Genomic DNA, 19721 nt, shown 5'->3' with positions numbered 1-19721 from the left:
GTGGTGAGACTTTAGTCAGAATAACTGTGAAGAACACCTAGTTTGGTGTTTTTTAGTGGAGCCTGAGGACGTGAGTGTGATTGTGTAACCACTCATCTTTTCCCAGTATCACTTATATTTGTTTTTATGTATCTTTCTCACCTGCCAACTCTCTTCCTTCCTCATCTTTTTCCACCCTTGCCAGGCCCCATCCTATCCTTCGTAGCATTCAGTGTTAGACTCTTCAGCAGTGAAATATAACCAAAATTCACATCTGCAATGAACCAGTTTGTTGCTAAAAAACAGGCATCTGCAGCTGCCTACAGTAGCTGAATGGCTGTGTGAAGGGAATGTAAATGAATCTGGACCAGCTGTCAGTGCCAGGGCAGCTCCAACTGTGACAGTGGACGGTTGGCACTTATTAGCAGCACTATAATTTGAGGCCCAGCCAGTCAGCTGACTCCTGTGCTGAGCACAGGCCTTTACATTTATCTAGATGTGAATGAAGCTTGATCCTCTTGTTCCCACTATCAGGAAGGACCTTTATTCAGGAAGTAATGCTGAGAAGAACCAAATGTCTATGAGTAACAAGAGTATTTTTAAGTCCCCAAACGAGGGCTCATTTACTGGCGTAGAAGTCCGTGCTGCATAATTCAAGTCCACAAAAGAAGTGGGGTGGGGTGGGAATTCCTTCTCAGGGATTCAGCTGCCCCTACCTCTCTCAAGGTGAGTCACTTCCTTCAGAGCCCTAGACTTCTGGCTGAACAGCCTAAGACCTCAGGCTGCAGTGGTACGCAGGTGTGCCGGACAGTTGCCTTGCAGGGCCCTTGGCTCCTGTTAGTCCCAATAGCCACTCTGTGAAGTGGATGCCGAGGTAAAATTGGTGGAACTGAGAGCCCAAGTGAGGCCTCCCTGCCACAAACAGTCCCAGAGTGGATCCCAGATGCCATCCCTGTGAGCCATCCTCCCGTTCAGCACTGAGCAAATCTGGCCTTGTAGGAGCAAGGTTTCAGGATTTAACTCTGTTTTTGTCTTAATGTTTTTGTCAGTTTCTACTTTTTAAAATTCCCCGTAGTAAACAGCATAGTGAGTCTGTTCATTATAGGCTTCTCAGTCCTTAAAAGACTTCAGTTGATAATTATACACACTTCCTTATGTGATCTTAACACATCAAACATTGTTTTTTGAGAAACTAGGTCTTACAGTTAAGAGTGTGTGTTTGTGTCTTTCCAAGAAGAATAAAAGTAACAAAAGGCAAATATTGCTTACCTCTTCCCACTGTACCGTCCCAATGAAAGTCAAATAAATACCACCTTTGCTGTTGTTTGAAGTATTTATTTAAAAGGCAGATAGATATCTACCCAAAATAGGGAAAGGTAAAAATATGTATGTGTTAAACTGAAATGCCAGTATGAATAAAACATTTATTTTTGCTTCCTCTCAACCGTACAGAAGGAGTTCATATTCTTACAAGGCATACCTCATTTTATTGTACTTAACAGATACCGTGAAATTTTTTTTTTTTTAACAAATGGAAGGTTTATGTCAACCTTGCATTGAGCAAGTCTTTTGTTGCTGTTTTTCCAACAGCGTTTGCTCACTTTGTGTTTCTGTGTTACGTTTTGGTAATGCTCACAATATTTCAAAGTTTTTCATTATTATTATATTTGTTACGATGATCTGTGATCATCGATCTTTGATGTTACTAGTTCAAAAAGATGACTCGCTGAAGGTTCAGGTGATGGTTAGCATTTTTCAGCAATAATTTTTTTTTTAATTAGGGTATATACTTTTTTTTAGACATAATGCCATTGTGTACTTAATAGACAACAGTATAGTGTAAACCTAACTTCTGTATGCAATGGGAAACTAAAAAAATTCGCATGACTCACTTTATTGACTATTCAGGGTTTTTTTTTTTTTTTTTTTTTGCGGTGGTCTGGAACTGAACCCATGACATCTCCGAGTGGTGCCTGTATTTCATTCTTTGTCCCTTGCTGTCGGGTGTTGAATGGTGAGGCTGCCTCTCCCCCCTGCCTGCCTTGGAGGAGGCAGGGGCCTGGTAGGTGGGCATGAGCAGCACCGTCAATGCCTGCGTCCTCCCGGAGCTGCACAGCCCCTCACATTTCTCCCCTTGGAACTCTCACAAGTTGACTGCTGACTTTTCGGCAGGTGGTGGAGTGCATTTCAGAACCAGGGTAGTCCAGACACTGAGCTGTCAGCGTGGACTTGGGAGGGGCCTGCGGACAGAGCAGCAGCCTGTGCGACTTCCCTCACCCCTAGGAAATGAGCATCACTCTATCTTGCCCCCAGAGGACATTCCAGTGCTGCTTTTCTCCCTCAGTAAAGCTGCTTTAGTTGGTTAAAATGTTGCCACCTTCTAGGAGACAAATGACAGAACTTTCTGTTCAGTTCAGGATGAAGCTTTGCATTTCTCCTGTGACATCAGCGTTGCTTGGGACAAGTCATTTTGCTGGGCTTTTTTAGTAAGTTGTCTGTTTTGAGAGTTCTTTCTGAAGCCAGTTACATGAGAAGTATTCATCGGTGCACTGCTCTGGGTCCAGCCCTGTACTGGATACCGTGAGGCTGTAGGCAGCAAAGAAATCCATGGCTGTTGATTGTGGTGCGGCTAAGGAGACAGTCGGGCATAGTGGTTAGGACAGGGATTTTGTGGTTAAACCTGCTCATGCTTTAATTTCAGCTCTTCTTCTTCTTGGCTTTGTGATCTAAGGTAAATACGCCATCTCTCTGAGCCACGTTATACCTGTAAAATAAGAACAGTTGTACCTGTCCCATGGGAGTTATTGTGAAAAGTGAATGGCATGTCAGTTGTATCTCAATAAAGCGACAGCGGAGGGAAGGGCTGTTATTAAATGACATGATGCAGCTGCAGTGCTTACCCCACTGCCCAGTACTTCCTCAGTCAGTAAACTGCAGCTGCCTGCGTGAGGAAGGCAGAGCCCGATGCTGACCGTGCCTACAGGTGCAGTGCAGGCTCAGGTGAAGAAAGGAATTCCTAGAAAGGGGGAACCTCTCCCAGGTTTGTAAAATCTGCTACTGCAAGAGCGCAGAGTTCCCTAAAGTAGACAGATGTGTAGTCCCATCGCGGGACCAAAAGAGGGCTCCTCACTTACCTTAATTTTTCAAATCATGTTCTCAAAAAACTCATTTCTTACTAGCATACCCCAGGGGAAAGGAGATAGATTTTTGAAGCTAAATTTTTTGCTAACCAATATGTTCTGTAAGAAATGTTCTCACTTCAGCCCACTGTGTTCAGGTTCAGATAAGGACCCCATGCTGCTCTGGGGAGAGCTGTGTCTAAGAAGGCTGCCCTTGGGTTTGCTGTCTGTGTCTCAGTTGCCTGGTCCACAACACTGCTGTGTCTCCTTCTCTCAGGTTTCTCGTTTGTTTTTTTTTTTTTTTTTAATACATATCCAGAAGGATTGGCATCTCAGAGAATGATAACTCAAAGAGATGAGTGTAGGAAGGGCCTAGAAACACAAACAACCATACATTTTGCTGGAGAAGTCAGAATTAGTCACAAAGAGAAGATTAAAAAAGAAAATCCGTGGTTCTTCTCCGTGATTCACTAGTAATTGTCTTCCTAGGAGGGCACTGACCTTCGAGCCTTGACTATCACCCCTACCCCCGTGCATCAGGGAGGCATGGGGGTTGGGGCTGTTCACCTTTTACTGTCCTTACAGCGAAAGGACCTACCTCCTTGTCTGTCTTTTGTTGTTTTAGTCTCTACTAAAATACACTTTCTGCAGTACTTAAAAAGACTGTGGACTAATAGGTTTCTGTGGGCACTTTATTAAAATAGCAATTCTGACCTTTTTTCATGGTTTTTCTGGCCACCATTAGCCATTGCTTATCAGAGTCATCACAGCCTAACCCTGTTCACAGACCATGAGGGGATCAGAAGCTTTGGGTGCCTCTTTTTTTGGAAACCACACATTGCTTGTTTAGTGCCTTTAGAAATTTTGGTAAAATAACTTAATGCGTTTTTCTGTGCCTGTGGCCTCATCAGAGGAAAGATGCATTTTGATTCAAAGTGTTTAGGAATCTTACATTAAAAATCCCTCAAGAATTGATAATCTACAAAATGTCTTTTTATAGTCATTTGCCTCCTTTTTGTCTTTACACTAATTGTGTGTTACTAGGTGTCAGCATCTTAATTTGTTTTAGTGATGCTCATTGTGATGTCCTTGAGGAAGGGAGGGGTGTGTGTGTGGTGCATGTGTGTGTGTTGGAGTGCAAAGCAATAGTGTCCCCTCTTTGCATTCTCAGCACAAAGTACTGCAGGACTTCCAGCCTCCCAGGTAGAAGAGAAATTGTTGCTATGGTAATTACACAAGCATGAAAACACCCTGTGTTCCCGTGGGTGTCTGTGTCAGGGAGGAGGAATGTGGGCAAGGGAAGCAGGAGAAAAAAGGTATGTTCAGAGCATCAGGCAAAATCGGAGTGAAGCCTAGGCTAAAGCTGCCACTGGATGGAATTTCTTGTGTTTACTGTTGAATTCAAGGTCATTTTCCAATTGCTGTGTGGTGGCTGAGAAATGTAAATGGCCTTTTACTCCTCGGTGTCCTTCCTGAATTTGAGGCAAACATACAGAGAATGAGAAGGGCCTCTGTCACCTCTCTGGTCTCCAGAGGCCACATGGCCTTCTCCCAGACCACAGTTAGAAACGAGTATCTGAGGCCGTGTACCACTCGCTCCAAGTAGGATCGGCCACCCAGACCCACAGCCCCCACTGCCCTTTGTCTCCAGTGTAACAGGCTGAAGAGCCAGCCCTGCCATCTCTTGTGAAGCCAAATGGCAGCTGTGTGCCCTGTGTCTGCATCACATGCTAATGTCCCTTGTGAAGATGGACGCAGAATCACCTCGGTAACTCAGAGGGATGCTGAGAAACTAAGTGCATTCCGCTGAGCTCAGCGTGAGGAGCACAACCGAAAGTGAGTGTGCTGCTCTGCCAGGAACTCAGAGCAAATGCAGTGAGGATTCCTTGAGGTGGGAGTTTGTCATCATAGTGTAAACAGGCAGAAGTCAGGGTACCTGGCAGTAGGGCTCTTACCAGGTGCTGGGGGGCTTTCTGCTCCTCACCCACTCAAAGACATGCAGTTTGCAGGGGGCAACTTCAGGAATCAAATCCAGGGTTTTCTTACTTATCGTTATTTGTGTTTTTAGGTGTGATTTTGGTATGATGGATTGGTTTTAAGAGTCCTTATCTTTTGGAGATACAAACTGAAATATTTACAAATGAAATGATGTGTAATCTGGGGTTTGTTTCTAGATTATACTGGGAGAGGTATGTTGGGAGAATAGGTAGAGTTAGAGAAGCTAAGATTGGCCATGAGCTGGTAACTATTAAACATGAGTGGTGAGTACATGCGGTTCATTGTATTACCTACTTTTGTGTATATTTAAATTTTTTCATAATAAAAAGTTAATTTAAAAAAAAAGGAATCCAAATGTGTTTGAATTTTCTATGTCTGTGCTCTTACCTACTCTGCTTTGCTACTTTGAGGGCATCTCATTCTTGGAAACTGAAAAGACCCTTCCCTCAAATGTTGTGTTTCACGGTGTAGTCACTTTTTTAGGAGATGAGGGATTTGTAACGTAACAGGAAAATGTCAGCAGCTACTTGTGGGAAGACTAAAGGGCCAGTCATCCTGCAGGAGGGAAGACTTCGTGTCAGAAGTTTCTCTGTTGGTATAAGATTCTTCTTCCTTGTAAGTGGTGGTGACCTGCTGTTTTCCAGCTTCCCTGAGAAAACAGCCTTCACCTGCCAGTAAGGAGTCCAAGAAGGATCGCTAGACCGTAGTGTAACCAGTGAAAGGGGTTCCAGGAGCCCGGGGCCCTGCGCGGAGCCCTGCCAGAGGCTTACGTGTGGCCATGGGCAGATTCTCCTCCTTTTTTTTTCCCTACAGCCTCTCATTTGTAATCTTTTTTTCTTTTTAATTGAAAAATACTATATGATACCACTCATACATGGAGTCTGAAAAAAAAAAAAGGCACAAAAGGACTTATTTACAAAACAGATTTTCCTTCTTCTGGGAAGACGCAGCATGCAGTCCAGGCTTGAGGCTGAGAGAGACCAGATGACCTTTTGAGTGTCCTTCCAGTCCAGAGTCTCTCATTTCTAGAATGCTGAGGATTTTCAAACTGGCATTGGCATTTGGTTTTCAAAAGAGAAGTAGGCTAAGAGAATTTCTCAGATCAAATCCCTGTAGCCTCATAAAAGCACTTCTCAGTTTTATTTCCCATCAGAAACATATATGAAAAGCATTTTAAGTTTCAAAAGCTGCCTGCGTCTGAGAAGCTGGTCCAGATTCTAGCCCAGAGAGAGTGAGACAGATCAGGGTTTTTTTTGGCTCGTCTTTGACAGTGGCTTGTCATTCTGCCTTCCTCTCCCCTCTTCTGTCATATTTTGGTGCTAAAAACGTCTTTTGTTGCCTGTCCTGTTACCACAACCTTCTTACCTCCAAGGCCCTCTTGCTTCCTATAAAGCCCTCCTTTTCCCCTCCAAGGCCAGGGCTCACTCTGACCTAACCTCTCTCCTGGCTGGGGTCTTTCTTCCAGCGGCACCATTGCCCCTGAACCCTTCCTACCGCAGCCTGGCCTGCCATGCAGGTCCTTCCCTTTCTGCCTCTTGCTCTGGACTCATCCTTCCTAAAAACCTTTGTCTGGCCATTTTGCAGAAGCAGCTGATGAGGGTCTTGCCCCTTATCCTCCCTGCCGTTTCTTCCCTGTTCTCTGAGCAAGTTCATTAGCTGCTCCCTCAGCAGAGGCTTGTACCAAGACAGGTAGGACGTCACTGCTTTGGTTGGTATATTGTCATTCATTCAGCAGATACGTCTTGAGCGCTGCTGTGCATGAGGAGATGGAAACGGAGCAGGGGAGGCTAACTCCTGTGAAGACAGTGGAATAGTGAGACGGTGACGATGACTGCTGCGGGGAGTTGGAAGAGAGGACAGGGACTTGGATTTGGCACAATCAGGGAATACTTCATGAAAAGGCAGCTTCTTGGCCTGCCTGGGACCTAATGGATAAAGATGGGGAGCTGCTGCTCTGACACGAGCAAAGCTGTGTGAGGGGTCAGCCAGTAGACAAGTGTGGCAGAGCAGGAGGAAGTGGGACTAGAAAGATAGATAGACCCCAGGTTGAAGAGGGCTTTGCAAAGCAGAATAAGAAGTGACTCTAATTCCGGACACCCCAGGGAGTAGTTGGCAGGCCTGATAGTGAGAATGTGATCAAAGCGCAAGGAAGGTGGACATTTAGAGCCACAAATGGGATTGGGGTTGGGGAGAGATTAGGTACAGAATGTTAGGGGACCTGGAAATCTCGTCAGTTTAGTTATCTTAACAGGTTGTTTTTAGTAACCTGTGACCCAAGATCTGGGAACTCAGTGCTCCTGTAGTGCTCAGTTAACAAGTCCTCCAGTCCGAACACCCGTTCATCCAGTGCCTCGGTACCTGCAGTGATTCTTTTCCCTTCTCCCAAAGGCCTCAGTGGGATCGGATTGAGGGCTGATTGGGGGGCTGCAGGGGAGAGGTGGCAGCAGTGAGCAGCGATGGTAGAGGCGGCCAGCCCCAGGCCAGCCGTGGACACCGCCTGTGCACGAGTGTCCCAGAGGCTGCCCCAGGTGTTGCTCCCCCCTTCCCTGGGGTCTTTCCCAGAGCACCGCCCTGACAGGAGGGAGCAGGGAGGGAAAGTATTGTGTGCAGGGAGCCCAGAAAATGAGAGGAGAGGAGACCGGGCACTTCCTTTAGTAACTGCTGCTTTGCTGCAGTTCCGTGCCAGCTTGTTTGTTTTTCTTAGTCCTTGGGTGCTTTTTAAACATGGAAGAAACCATGTAACCATCAAAGTTTTTCCCCCACACATTTAAAAAGACTTGTTTTCCAGCCAAAAGCATGTTGGATTAAGCTTAATTTCTCACTCAGATCAACTTAATTTCCCTAACTCTGATGTGCATACAGAGAATTGCCGAATTTTCCTTTCACAACATGCTTTGCCAGCTGCTGGGAGGCCTCTTTTTTTCTCTGGGCCTCCTGACAGAAATGCAAACCATTTAAGGCCCCGTGGTACCAACTGCTGTTTATTACCACAAGGACTTAGCTATTGTGTTTTCCCAGGGGATGCATTTATCTGGCGTATGTGGCTACCCTCCTGTCCCTCTGAGCCATACAGGAGTCAGGGACCAAGGCTGGGCTGGGCTGCAGTGTTTACTTCAGAGTGAGGTCACCTCCCTGCCCAGCTCCAGTCCAACATCCTCGTTATGCAAGAAAATGAAGTCTATTCCTTGGATGCAATCTGATTGGAACCATGTTTTCTGGGGCACCTCTGCTTAAATCTTCCAACAGAACACAGACAGCCTTTTTATGCCTTGTTTTGTAAAAGGTACATTTCCACAAAAATGAGGCTTGGTGCTGTTCATAAATGAACACATCCCTCTGCAGGCCAGGCAAAGGAGGAATGCATTGGGGCAGTCTGGCTGAGGTTCTGCTTTTCCCTCGCTGAATGCCTGGTGTGTACTGTCCATCCAAGGGTGGCTGAGGGGAGAGCACGCTTTTGCTGCCAAAACCACAACAAATGACAACTTTCCGTTCTGTCATCTCTCTCAGCTCCACTGCTGGGCAGGCAATTCATTTTTCTACCATAAAAGGGCAACGAAGCTCATGTGGAGCTCTGGTGCCTTCTGCACTGCAGTTAGAAAGCAGAAGACAAGCCGGGGAGAGGGACGCGTCACAGTAGGTGCGGCAGCGCACTGCCGAGCCCACATCGCCGCTTAGGCCCGGCTGCGAGCGGCAGCCTCGGGCGGAGAGAGCAGGGCAGGGAAGGTGTGGCAGGTAACTGTAGTGTGAGGTCAGACAGGCTGGGTACGGTCAAAAAGCACACACGAGTGTGTAGTTCAAACCCTGTTACAGGGAACTGCACTGAGCCTGCCCAGCTGGTTACATGTTATTGGCATTTGGTTCTCTCTGTAATTGTAGGTGCTGGTTTATAAGGGAATTTGGAGGAAACCAAAGCCCAGACACCTTCACTGTCTTTCACTGTGCAGATGAAGAAAGGGGTTAAGTGCCAGGTTCATACAGCTTGGGGAGACTAGCCAACTTCTGTCTGTCAGCTATGTATGGACTTTGGGTTCAAGGATAGCTCTCTAACCTGTGTATGTCCTCGTGGTCCATTCATGTACAGTTTGGCTCAGTTAAAGGTGAGTCACAGAAATCTTGACTAATAGAAACACAGTTCTTAATTGGTGGGTTTGTGTGTCAGTCAGCCAGGGTCTTTGGGAAATTATCTTTTCAAACTTTGTAGTGTTACCTGTAAAATTCATGGGTCCTTTGGACAACTGTAAATCAATATGCAAAGTCAATAAAGGAGTAGGTAGAAGGCAGACGCTTAGCAATTTTGACAACATATAAGAGCGCTTTGGAGATAGTGGCTGCAGATTTTCTGCCCCATGCAGCCTGGCAAAAGAACCAGGATACCAGCTCCGCACAGACTGAACAGCAGCGCAGAGAGCACTGTTTCTTTAGAAGTCCACGCCAGAACACGGCCCCCCACGCACACTGCTGCTCTGGGCCTCTGCCTTCTCTGCGGGCAGTGGCTGCCGCCCTGGGGAGAGCAGGTTCTCAGACTGAGCCAAGAACAGTGCCCAAGTCTTTTTGCCTGGCTCCCCTGAAGATTTCCCTGTAAAGAACTGAGATTTGTTTTGTCATTTAAACTTACTTTATGTCTAACTACACATTTGACTTCATAGTGAATGCTGGAACTGAACTGAACACATTCCGAAGGGAATAAAAATCATGTCCAAAAATCTTGCTGATCTGGAAGTTTGGGAGGAAAGCAAGGATTCTCAAGGTTAAATTGTATTACTCAGATAGTGCTGGTGGTCAGAGTAGGTTCTGAGCTCACTGGCTCAGAATCAAAAGTTAACTCAGAAGTCATTCCTGAAGGAGAATATCACTGAGCAGAAATGGCAGAAACCAGCTCAGTGTGAAGGATTCAGTACCACGTTCCTCGACCTCTTGGAAACTTTAAGACTAAGTTTAAAACCTTACTGTTCCAGCAAATAAAGCAGTTGGATAGTCAGTTTTCAAATGGAAATTTACACAGTTCTTTTTTAGTATGACCTTTCTAAGTTCTTTTTTTCTCAATAGTGTAAAACTGAGTAGCTTATTAATCTGTCAAAGAGCTAATTGGTGTATTTTCCCTTGGTGTTTCTCAAGACGTTTAGTGCCCTTGGAATAAGCAGAACAGTGCCCCAGAGCGTTCATTCCACTCTGTACCTCACACGTTTTTTCCTTGTGGAAACTTTGGAAGCCCTTGTTTTCTGTCAGAAGCAGGAAGTGAATTTCATCTCCCAGAAAAATTATTCTTATAAGTGAAATTTTTATAAGGCTGATTTCTCAAGCAAGTTGTGTTTGTTGGACCGAGTTTCTCCTTCCCCATCCGTCACTGTCTACACATGCCTGGGCGTCCTGGCCATGCGGTGACCAGCTCAGAGACATCAGCCTGCGCTTCCTAATTTGGTCACAGTATGCTGCAGGCAGCCTTGCCTAACTTAGAAAAACACAAACACGGAGAGTAGCTTTGATACAGCAAAGGGGAATTTCCTTTTATCAAAAGACTTACAGTTCGCCTCTTACTTCCTCTAAAAAGAGGAAGTGACACTTTGGGAGGTTGTAGCTTGCCCTGAAGTTCCCTCTTTAAGCCTGCTTCTTCATGCTAGCTTCTTCCAGCTGATTCCTGGGCTTTCCTCCTCATCCTTCTTAGTGCCTCTCAACATTTACAGTTTATATTTTATTCCTGAGGATACCCATTTCCACTTGAATGTTCACCAACAGGGAACAGATTAAATACGTACATCCATACAGTGGCATACACCAGGTGTCAGCAAACTTTCTTATAAAGGGCAAGATAGTATCTTGGGCTTTTTGGACCATGCCACAGCTGCTCAGCTTTGTCTTTGTAGCTTGGAAGTAACTGTAGACAGTACGTGAAGTGAACAAATGAACATGGCTGTGATCCAGTTAAGACTGCATTTACAAAAAGAGACAGCAGACCAGATTTGACTCATGAGTCAGCACACTGTAGCATTGAGAAGAATCACATGGGTCCAGTTGTGCCAATCTGGAGCTACCTCCAAGATGTATTAAGTTTAAGGAAAAAAAAAAAAAGCAAGATGTAGAACTCTGGGTATTGTATGCTTGCATTTGGGTCTGGTATGGGAGGAGGAGACATATGCTGACACGGACATAAATCTGTGTGGAAGGACAGATAAGAAAATGGTTGCAAGGAATTGCTTTGGGGGGGGCCTTCTCTGAGGGTAAGAGGGGAGGGGAGAGTAGTGTGTGTGTATTACTTTTCTAATTAAAAAAGTAATTGCACCCATTTTCATCAACCCAGTCATCTCTGAACTTTTCAAACAAAGAATATTTTTTGTTTTTAGGGAACTTGAAAAGAATGATGGACGTGATTTTTAAAATATGCTCATGTATTTTCAAGCCCTTAGACATTTCTCCAGGATCCTTGTGAGGGCTGACTTTACCACCCTCAAAAGGAATGCTTTGCCTCAGGTTGTAGGTGACATGATGGAATTTTGTGGCAAGTGGAAAGAGCTAGGCCTCTGGCGGTTCTGCCTTTCTTCTCTCTGGCCTTTCTGTAGGAGCCCGTCTCCAGCACCCCAGACCGTATGCAGCCAGTGACAGTACCTTGGCCCAGAGGTCAGAGCCCCATGGGAGTAAATAGAGCTTTCAGCAACTATGATCCAGGATGGCTTTCAACTGCTCCCTTTTCTCACAGAGACCATTCCTGACTAACAAGGAAGGATGGGTTCTGATTCACCCAGGCGTTGCTGTGACCAGCTTTTAAAATGTCTGGGTTTGGTTGTGAAACCAGCAGATAAAGTTGTTACTTTCCTAGTATGTAACACAGTTCACTTTGGGTACACAAGAGACAAGTGAAAGGTGGTCTGTGCTTAGAAGGTGATGTAGATAGAAACAGCTCGAGAGTATGGATGGCGGTTGGCCTTACTTCAGAACCCCCCACCTCATCTCCCAAGCAAATATTTTTCAAATAGCCATACTAATCCTTTCCCAGGCCCAGTTTACAGGCTTATTGGCTGTCATTCAGTTCTAATACAAAGCTCCATGTAGGAATGTTGGATACTGTACCTTTTGAAATGCCCCCTTGGAAACAAGGTGAGGTGGAGATTTGCAAAGATGGGGAAGCAGTTGTTACAACATAGTCTTCTGCCTCTTGCATTAAATGAGTGCCTGGCTGCCAAACCATGACCTGTTCTGCATCACTTGTCTTGACTTTCCTGTAAAAGCTTAAGTGGGAAGGTACCAGTTCTGCTGAATAAGCAGGCATTGCCTTTTATAAGTCATTTAAAACACCAAAAATATGTTTGAAGGATACTGATAGTTTCCTCTGATCTCAGTTTCATTCACTAGTAACTCTTCAATGCTGGAGACTTAACACTGACATCCTCCCCACCACTTGGCCAGAGGGGTGTGTCCACTCCAGAAGAAAGAAGTTATGTTCAGCTTGATTCAGGACACTGACCGGTTGTGGTTCACCATACGTATTGCTTCTAAAGGGAAGCTGGACATTTTAAAAACGAAATTTAAAACTAATTCCCTGTCACCTCCTCTCCCCACGCTCCTTCTTCCTCCCTCCTCTCCCCCTGTCTCACACACACACCCACACACCCACACGCTTTCTTCTACCAACACCATCTGCCTCCCCCCCCATTACTGCTTTTAACCTTGAAACCTCAGTTGTGCACTTATGCATTCATCCTGTTCCTGCTCCTGCATTATTAATGGGTCTGGAGCAATCCAGCCAGAACGCTGACATTACTAATTACTGCTTATAACCAAGAAGTAAGGAGCAGGGAGTAAAGTGGGTCAAAAAGATGGTGTCATAACAATAAAATACTGCTGTCAGGTGAAATTGCTTGGTGTCTGTGCTCTGTTTGTTCAGGGTAGAGGTGGGTCTTCACCATAAGCTGACCCAGCAGAGACCCTGTTGGCAGGAGGGAGGATGCTCTCTGTGCACGGGGTTAGAGAAGGGAGTTCGTTTCTATCAGAACTTAAAAACATCCAGAACTCTTATTACGGCAGAACAACCCTTTTGAAAACAGGCTCTTTGCGCTGGCTGTGTGAGCTGGAGACTGCGTTAAAGTGGCAGAGAGGTGGGGCAGGGAGAATGCGGAGAACCAGCTTCCGCCCTCCCTCCACTGTGTGCTGGGATCAGCCCTTCACCTCCAGGTCTGAGTCTTCTTACCTGAGTTAAGTCTCCACCAGCCCCCAAATCCCAACTCCGTGGCGAGTGTGAAGGTTTTACATGTACACGTTTGTGCTGTGAGAAGACGTAAGCTCGGCAGAATGAGCACATGCACTTACCTAATGTACAAAGTATTGGGTGGCAGAGAAGGGGCCTGGTCTTAACTCTGTGTGTGACCAGGCAGGGCACTTCCTCCCCTGTGGAAGGGGCTGGTAACACCAGCCCTGCTTACGTGGAGGGCTTGTTGTGGGGGCTTGTTCAGCTGATGCGCCAACCTGAGCTAATGTGGTGGTTTCTGTGAGCGGGGAGGGCAGCACCTCTTCTCAAGTCTGCTTCAGGGAGAGAATTTCATTCTGCCATAGCCATTGATAAATCTCAGGCCTTTAATGTTACCTGGGGAACCTTAGCAAACTGATCCTTAACCAGAGCCTGCTCAGCTCCTGAGGAACACTGACCACGTCTTCTAGAGGAACAGGAAGTAGAAAGAGACTTTAAAGATGTGAGTAAACTGTAATACAATTGAACTCTGCAAACGTGGGTTGCCTGTTCTCACACGCCATTCTCTTGAACTCTTCACATTATTGGCAGAGAGTGGGATCTTGCCTCTTGCAGGAAAGACTTCAAAAGCAAGGCGTAGATAGCAAGTTTATTTAGAGAGATACACACTCCATAGACAGAGTGCGGGCCGTCGCAGAAGGCGAGAGTGACCATGAGGTGCGGAGCTGTTCGGTTTTATGGACTCAACTAATGAGTAGGAGGATTATTCCAACTGCTTTGGGGAAGGGGCAGGGATTTCCAGGAATCAGGCCCCACCTACTTTTTGACCTTTTATGGTCAACCTAGGAACTGTCTTGGCACCTATGGGTGTGCCATGAGGCTCAAGGTCTACTGGAAATCAAATCTTCCACCTTTGTGATTCTAACCAGTTTGTCCTGTCCTCAGTTGCTGTGTCATTCCTTCAGTGTTTGTGCCCTGCCCCGTTTCCTCCTGTCTCATTCCCCTCCTCAAAGATTTTACTCCATAATCTTATGGGGAGCAGAGGGGCCACAATCCATCTTCTGTAGTTACTTGAGGACTTAGGAGGGATGTTGACCTTGCCTATCAGGGAGTAAAAGTCTCTGGATGCCTGATCTAGGGTCCCAAGGACAGGACACCTTCTTGTTTTGAGTCAGTGGGCGGTATGGGCTGGAATCCTTGCATAGCCATCATCTTGATGTGAAATATAGTAACCACTTCCATAGCCTTCCTATGAATTTTCCTTTAGATGAAGCACTTTTGCAACAGCACCAGAATACAACAGTAGCTGTCTGTAAGTGACAAAAGGCTTAAAAAGGCACGGTTAACACTTGATTCTGATTATCGTGTAATCGATGGAGAAACTTGGTTACAATCATCAGAATTGTGTCTGATTACATTTAACGTACCAAATAATCCTAGTTAATTTACTATTTCTCTGAGATGCGTCAGGGTTCCTCTTCCACTCACAACTTTCTGTATCCATATTATTTTGTTCCTTATTTTCTTTTCCATTCAGAAGCAACCAGCTTTAGGACAAAATTTACTTTCTTCTCCTTTAACAAAATGCAGTTCCATTCCTTATGTGTTCTTTTACAGAAAACACACATCTTACTTTCTGGCATCCTGAAATGTTTCCCTTATTCATTTACTAGCTTTAATTTTACTTTCTTTCCTAAGTACAACAGAAGTATTATACTTAACATTGATGACTCTAAAGACATGTCTGTATTAATCAGACCAGCAAGCTTAAGCTAGCTTCAATACCAGATATCGATTCAGTACTGAATATTTGCCAGCTCACATGGACCTGAAATTAATTTTGGCCAGTCTCTTTTATATTTCTGAAATATTGACATAAGCGCTTAATTTTCTTTAGCCAATTAAATAGTGCTCTTTTATAAATTAATTTTGGCAGTGCCCCATATCTACAGCACACATACAGATACGTACAAACACACAAACACAGAGACCTCATAGTTCCCATTCCAAAATTTTAGTCATGAATCAGGCACAATAATGTAAGACTCATCAGTTACAAGAGGTTGGATTCAAATTGGGTTTCTGGCAGATGGAACAAATCAAAGTCACCTATCCAGATGACTAAGATATAAGGTTTCTGTTTATCCTTAACAAGTCAAGTTCCAAATTGCTTACCCCCTTTCTTGAAATTTGTATTTTCTTTAAGGGGGAAGGTAATTAGGTTGCTTATTTATTTATTTTTAGAGGAGGTACTGGGGATTGAACGCAGAACCTCGTGCATGCTAAGCATGAGCTCTACCACTGAGCTATACCCTCCCCCTGTAAAAAGATGACGAGATAATGGCTCCTGGAGAAGACCTGTCCTGAGAAAATTGACATCTCAACATCTTGAGAAAGGAAAATTCCTTCTAGGATGACTCTGTTCCCTTAAAGCCAGAAAAAGGGGCTTTCGATATGCACAAGTTTCTTAAGTAGGAGAGTTTGGGGGAGTGGTGAAAGGATTGGTGGGCTTCAGATTATTTCTGGAACCACACCTCTGGTCCTATAAAGACTAGATTTGAAACACTTTGAAGATCCTTCTTGGGTTTGAGAAATTCTCTAATTATGGACCTCTGTTCAGCCTTTGATGTAAAGAGGCTTGCCTGTAGCCTAGGTGGTCTCATTTCTAAAGGTAGCTCTGCAGGGACCTCAGTGTCCTAGACAGCGGGGTTCACTTGAGAAATACGGGGTGGATGGGAGACCTTCCCTGGCTTGGGACTGAGGCAGGCTCCCATAGCCAAGAGCAGTCGTTTTGCTTGGTGGGTTCCTTCCCCATTAAGGGTCTCTGAGTTGAACTATTGTCTGGAATTTAGTGATCAAGTCCCTTCCCAACAAGGGTACAGGATACTCAGGCATGAACAGAAGTTCGTGCAGAAGTAAAATTCTCTAGCAGGCACCTAAGGGAAAGAGGGGGTAGTGAATTACTTGGTTTTAGCCTTCTGTTGATCCCCATTATTGTGTAGGATTCGGGGGGAGGACAAGGGTCCAGGGAAATCACTGAGCACATGGCAAACCCTAGTGACCTCCAGCATCCCGCAGGGACTATCCTGTGGGGACTCCATAAGGCAGGACTGGTTCCAGACATCCCGCCCACCTAATCCAATGTTGGGGTACCAACCCTGCCACATGGTAAACCCTAGCGACCCCAGTCCTGGGGTCCTGTGTCCTCTCCTGAGTCTGCAGTACCCAAGATGAATGACCTTCCTGAAGGCATTCTATGGCCAATGATTAATCCTTATGTTCCAGGCCATATTCCCCTGGAATGGACATCTTCAATAGTCCCAGGACTTGTTTAGGTCCCAGCTTCCCTTCTCTGAAAAGGTGGTAAGTTTCTGAAAACAGGCACTGGCCATTAAGTGGAGGTGGTGTATATAAAAGCTTCTCTCTTCCCTTTCATAGGCAGTGCCCTGGGCCACAGTGCACCCCTCCCCCCACATGCGGGCACGGGGCTGGATGCAGGGGTGAGTATGGTGGTGCAAGGTAGAGGCACTGTGTATGCACTTAGGGGAATGGAGGACCTGGCACCCCTGCGAGGATACCGCCAGCCATGCAACCCCAAGAAGGCAAGCACAGCAGTGATGGATTCGGTCACTGCTGGGACTTGTATCCCCAGGGTGTGGCCATGTGCTCAACCTTTGGTGCCAGCTGACTTGAGCTGTCCTGCCCCGACAGGGTGAGGTGAGGGTGGGGCATGGATAGACCCAGATACATGAAGGGGGCAGGCTGGATGCCAGGACACCATGTGGGGACAAAAGATGGTGGCCCAGACAAAATGGTGGCCTAGATATGATGGCCCCAATCACATGGCACAGAACGGGCCCCTCTCCCAACACCCAGGTACGCCTATAGGCCACTGGTGGCATGAGGAAGCTCCCCAAGGGATCTCGGTGGCATTAGTCCTGGTGTGAGCTCTCTTGCAGGTCCCTAGCCACCTGTGAGAATGGCTGGTAATGCCTTCTAACAATTACCGCATGTATGCAACAACGAGAAACGCAAGACCCAACCACAAGGTTGGGAAACTCCCAACAGATTTCTTTCCGCCACTTCCAGTAGAGTAAGGTGCAAAGGTAAAGAGTAAGCTAGGTATGCAGAGGTGTGTGGGCGTGAGAGAGACAGGCAGAGATGGGCCTCAAGCACAAGGGAGGCGAGAGGCTGAGACTTACCTCCTGGCTGTCTGTGCCACAGATATTGGAGAATAGGTTCTTGCCTCACTCAGGAAAGACTTCAAGAGCAAGGGATAGTAAAGTGAAAGCAAGTTTATTTAGAGAGATACACACTCCATAGACAGTGCGGACCGTTGCAGAAGGCAAGAGAGTGACCATGGGGTGCAGAGCTGTTAGGTTTTATGGCCTCAACTAATGAGTAGGAGGATTATTCCAACTGCTTTGGGGAAGGGGCAGGGATTTCCAGGAATCGGGCCCCACCTACTTTTTAACCTTTTATGGTCAACCTAGGAACTGTCTTGGCACCTATGGGTGTGCCATGAGGCTCAAGGTCTCCTGGAAGTCAGCCTCCTGCCATCTTGGTTCTAACCAGTTTGTCCTGTCCTCAGTACTTGTGCCCTGCCCCCGTTTCCTCCTGTCTCAATATCTAGATTGTTTCACTCAGGTGTGCTGTCATGGGATTACAACCCTGAGCCCAGCAGAAAAGAAAAAGTACTTTGAAATAATAGATTTTTAATTGTTGAAAAGCAGGAAAAAACATCTTGAGAGGACCCAAAGCTTTTATTTTTCTTGGAAGGAAACAGCTTCACAAAGTGAGGAGTTACTAATCACGTGCAGCTGAAAGGATGTGGGCTTCTGTGTTCCCTGCCCTGTGGCCTGCCTCTCTTTTTCTTTCCTTCTTTTTAGAATGTAGGGATGAGTCATGGTTCTCAGAACTGAAAGTAAATCCTGTCACTGTTCCCATCTCTCACACACCAGCAAAATGCTGAGGCGGGCCACGTGGGGGCAGGCACCCCTTCCAGCTCCTGCGTTCCCAGCTCTCCACATGTGGGCACATCCCACGATGCTGGTCCTGAATCCTAGGAACTCATTTTGCCCTGAGATCTTGACTTTGTTCTTCCGTGAGGGACAGAACCACAGCAGAATCATATATACCCCGGAGCTACTTGAGAAAAAGGGTTATTTCCTCTATGCAGTTCTTTGAATGTTTTTTGTTTGTTTTTCTGTTGTCACTGAATCAGCATTTGAATTCAGGGTCTCTTAAAATTTTACTTTGAAAGGCTCAGTGATCTGCAGTTAGGAGCCTGAGTCATAATGTATCAAGTGTAACTTTTGTTGATAAGAAAGTGAGATTTAAAAAAAAAAGAAAGTGAGATAAATAAATTGAGAATTGGCCCAATGCTAGGAAGAGTCAGTCACCACCAAAATTTTGCATAATCCATTCCCAAAAAAGTAAGATAGACTTATAAGTACTGATTAGGAAATCTCTCCAAGAAGTGCACTGTGGAGTGCAAAAAGCAAGGTAAAACGTGTGCAGTGTGAGCTTTTATGTCCTTTTGTATAAATGTAAAGGATTTATCTGTTTAATATGTGCATTTTTTCCTCGAATGAAACACAGACAGCTAAAGAAAGGCTGTTACTCTTACACTGTTTTGTATTTCTCAGCATGTACATTTTTTTTTCTTTCACTGGTGTCCATAGACATTTAAAAAACAACAACTGCTCCAGGATAGAAATCTGGGTTTTAGTTCAGCACTTTTCTCCCTGACGTTCAGTCTGTCTGAAAGAACCAGTCAGTAGCTCTTTCTCATTCTTCGTAGTTTCTGGGTATGTGAATATGTCATATTAGGAACCGTTTTCACCCTACTTTATTTACCGTCTACCTGTACTTTTTATAGCTTTTTGCTGTACTTTTTCTGTCAATATAAAAATAATCGAAGAGGGGAGGGTATAACTCAAGTGGTGTAGTGAATGGCTTAGCGTGTATGGGGTCCTAAGTTCAATCCCTAGTACCTTGTTTAAAAATAAACAAATAAACCTAATTACCCCCCCAAAAAAAATTAAAAAATATTTAAAATTTTTAAGTAATTGAAAGAGGACTAATCATTGCTAGAAATGCCTTTCAGTTTTACACAGTTCTGTGCTTTTAACAGCAAAAAGAAAGCCTGGTGTCCTCGCTGGCCAGCTGTAGGAATTCTGGACTTGAAGCAGGAATGTCTTCTGTTAAGATTTACTTTCACGACTCTTCCAGGAAGATTTGGCAGTACCTCTTGCAATTTAGATAGTAAAGTTCCGTTTTATTCATTTGAACTGAAGTGCTTCCTCCTTCTGTTAGACCTTGAGTTGTGTCAGTTCTTCCTTTGTAATTGTGTACAAGTAAGTGAAATTCATTAGGCAAAAACTTTGGACATTAAAATAAGTGTTACAAGTTTTCTCAGGGAACAGAGTCAATACACAGACTACAAA

General features: G+C 45.3%; 1 protein-coding gene and 1 long non-coding RNA gene across 3 annotated transcripts in view; one reads left to right on the top strand and one right to left on the bottom strand.

The window, feature by feature from the left end:
* RNF216 (ring finger protein 216) overlaps nucleotides 1–19721 on the top strand; it is a 135095-nt gene that overhangs the window by 58938 nt on the left and 56436 nt on the right. The gene's annotated exons all lie outside the window — the stretch shown is intronic.
* On the bottom strand, nucleotides 1796–17860 carry LOC116657515. The gene is made up of 2 exons (XR_004312639.1): nucleotides 17475–17860; nucleotides 1796–2743 (listed from the first exon to the last, which is right to left on the bottom strand). It is a non-coding gene; the product is annotated as an uncharacterized LOC116657515 (long non-coding RNA).

Source organism: Camelus ferus, chromosome 18 (genome assembly GCF_009834535.1).
Source record: "Camelus ferus isolate YT-003-E chromosome 18, BCGSAC_Cfer_1.0, whole genome shotgun sequence".
In the NCBI taxonomy this organism is placed as follows: domain Eukaryota; kingdom Metazoa; phylum Chordata; class Mammalia; order Artiodactyla; family Camelidae; genus Camelus; species Camelus ferus.
Note: the sequence above shows the minus strand (reverse complement) of the source record. Positions and strands in the feature narration are given on the sequence as shown.